Source organism: Triticum dicoccoides, chromosome 7A (genome assembly GCF_002162155.2).
Source record: "Triticum dicoccoides isolate Atlit2015 ecotype Zavitan chromosome 7A, WEW_v2.0, whole genome shotgun sequence".
Lineage (NCBI taxonomy): Eukaryota > Viridiplantae > Streptophyta > Magnoliopsida > Poales > Poaceae > Triticum > Triticum dicoccoides.
The window spans coordinates 591,827,281-591,830,563 of record NC_041392.1 but is presented as its reverse complement, the minus strand read 5'-3'; positions in this window follow the sequence as shown (position 1 = coordinate 591,830,563).

The following is a 3,283-nucleotide window of genomic DNA, read 5'->3' as shown; positions in this document are numbered from 1 at the left end:
CAAATGGTAAAACCAATGTTGGGCATTGCTGGAGGAGTTTTATTCAAGGCGAACTGTCAAGGGGTTCCCATTATAACCCAACCGCGTAAGGAACGCAAAATCCGGGAACATAACACCGATATGACGGAAACTAGGGTGGCAAGAGTGGAACAAAACACCAGGCATAAGGCTGAGCCTTCCACCCTTTACCAAGTATATAGATGCATTAATTAAATAAGAGATATTGTGATATGCCAACAAAATAAACATGTTCCAACAAGGAACAACATCTCCATGTTCCAACAAGGAACAAACTTCAATCTTCACCTGCAACTAACAACTCTATAAGAGGGGCTGAGCAAAGCGGTAACATAGCCAAACAACGGTTTGCTAGGACAAGGTGTGTTAGAGGCTTGGTTCAACAATATGGGAGGCATGATATAGCAAGTGGTAGGTATCGCAGCATAGGCATAGCAAAAGAGCGAGCATCTAGCAAGTAAAGATAGAAGTGATTTCGAGGGTATGATCATCTTGCCTGAGATCCCAGAAGGAGGAAGAACGAGTCCAGGAAGAAGACAAACGGACGTAGCCGGACGGTTCCTCACAAACGCGTCGTTATCGGAACCAACACGAAGAAGCAACACCGGAAAGAAGCAAACAACATAGTAAACAACCACCACATAATTATGGCATGATGCACAATCAAGTATGATGCATGTCCGGTTTAAAGAGGCATGGCATGGCAAAATGCACAAGCAATCCTACAAATTAAGTGGAGCTCAATATGCAACGGGATGCATATTGACAGAACACCACATTCAAATTATTTATTTCGATCTCGTTTATGTAACCAACAATGTTAAATGTTGTTAAACATGGCAAGAGGGTGAAACAAATGAAAACTACCTATCTAGGCAAGTTCAAATGAGGCCAGAAACAACGAACAACTATTCTGGAAAATCCTCACATGCATATTTTAAGGTTTGGTACTGTTCTTCCTAAACCATATTTTAGAGTTGTTAAACATGCAAAGTAAGGCCGCCATGTTAAACTAGGCATTTTCTACCCCATTTACATATAAAGTTTATTAGGTTTGGAGCTACGGTTATTAAGTTATGAATTAGAGCATTTTAACATGGTAATAGGAAAATTATATGCAAACAACATTTTAAACATTTTAAACATGGATGAAAAAGAAATATTATGAAACTAGATGAAAACTAAGCATTTTACATATATAGATCTTTTTAATCTGATGCACAGTTTGTGAGTTATTAAATACATGAAGCTTAGGGAGTTTTTTGCAAAACAGGAAAAACACTGGATTAATAGACAAACTCGCAGGACTGGGAAAAACATTATGTGGGCTGCATCTGAACAGGAGGCCCATCAGAGGATAGGCCAGGGGCTGCTCACCCTTGGCCTTGGGTGACCTGACGTTGAGGGGAGGCAGCCCAGGTGCGTGCAGTCAAAGCGGAGCGAGCGGCTTCGCTGCCAAATCGAGCACGGGGTCAATGTGGGTTTGTCCCGCTTGATGCAGGCGGCAACTGGATGAAGCGGAGGACGCGAAGAATCCCGCGACGGAGAGGCCAGAGAGACCTGGGCTCGACGGATCCGGAGGCTGGCGACGTCGGGCGCGGTCGACGGCGAGCTCCTACGTCGGGACGTCCATGGCGGTAGGGGACTTGGCGCGGGGTGAAGCAGAATGAGGACCCCGGTTCAGGTGAAGCACAGCCAGCGGCGGCGGCTTGGCTTAGCTGCAGACGTCGCCGGGGACAGGGAAACGGGCGGAGGCGGCGCTCGACGGCAAGGCCGAAGCATGGGAGGCGGACGAGCTCCAGGACGGGCATGCGGTGGCCGGGGAAGTCGCCGGGGTGGTCGCCGGTCTCCTGTCTCCTGCGTCGCGCGGGGAAGACGGCGCAGGGGCAAGGTTCGAAGCAGAGGGGTCCCTCGCGGGGCTGGGGATGCAACGACGAGCCGTGTGGCTAACGAAGAGTCACGGCAGCGCAGGCGAGGATGACGGTGACGAGCTCCTGCTTGTCACTGGCGGCGGCAGGATGAGGGGATGAGGCCGACCGCTCCTACTCGGGGCCTCGAGCAGCTACACAATCCATTCGGGATCAAGGGCAAGAAGCAAAGGAGGAGCGGGGGCGGCTGTCGTTGGGCGGCGGCGCAAAACGAGGGAGATGGTTTGATGGTGGATTGGATGATTGGTGGAGCTCATTGGTTGGTTTGATTCTCAGAATGAGGAAGTTGGTGGATCATGGGGAGGAGGCTGTTGGTTGGTCTGGGAGGGATACCGAGGAAGATGCGGCGGCGGTGGGGTGAGGGACAAAACTCCTAGATTTTAGGGTTAGACTAGGTTAGGACTAGGGGTTTTTATATAGGGAAGGAGGGGTATTTGGATCATCCGATTAAAATCGTACGGTTGAGAATAAATAGCTAGGGTGTACAAATAAGAAAACAGTGATGTTTTGCAGATGTTTGGGGATGATCCGGACATAACGGTGACGACTGCCCGGGTCGGTTCCGGGGAAGTTTCGGACACACACGTGAGGGGTCGGTGCACTGTGCAAAGAGCGGTTTTTAGGACCGTGCGATTGCATCGGATGGCTCCGGATGCGAAGAGGGGTAGGTGGATGGACTAGGTGGGCTGTGGCGAGGCTGAGAGTAGATAAGAGAGAGAGAGAGAGAGGGTCCGGCAGCAGTTTTCGGAGACCGAAAACGTCCGACGTTAGACCGGCAGCGGTGCTGCTATAGTTAATCGTTGGGGCGTCAAACGAACTCCGAATGTGATGAAACATGGCAGGCGACCTACTAACAACATAACAACACCGCATGCCAACTTTCAACCCATTTCGAGAATATTTTCCGACTGCTTATAAAATAATATTTTGGACATGCCGTGGGCGCGTGCAAGTGTGTCTGGGCTCAGAATGGACAACAAAAAGAACTGGGGAAAAACCCGGACGGATGCAGGTTTTGAAAACATGATGATGCAATGCACATGATGACATGACAAGATGCAACACGCAAGCAAATGACATGGCATTGGTCTCGGGGCGTCACAGGTCCATAGGAAGATCACACGGGTACTCCGGGATTTCCAAAAAATACAGGCAACACTGGGTACTCCAGGTGCCTCAATCCACCCAGATGTGTATTTAAGTTGCCACCTTAAGTTGAACCATTAATTAACAATCTCACATCTGTCATGGATTTCACTCACCCAAACCATGTCTACGAGCATAGCATAGCAATATAAGCAACGCGTAGAAGTAACTCCCATTTGTTTGAATGTAAC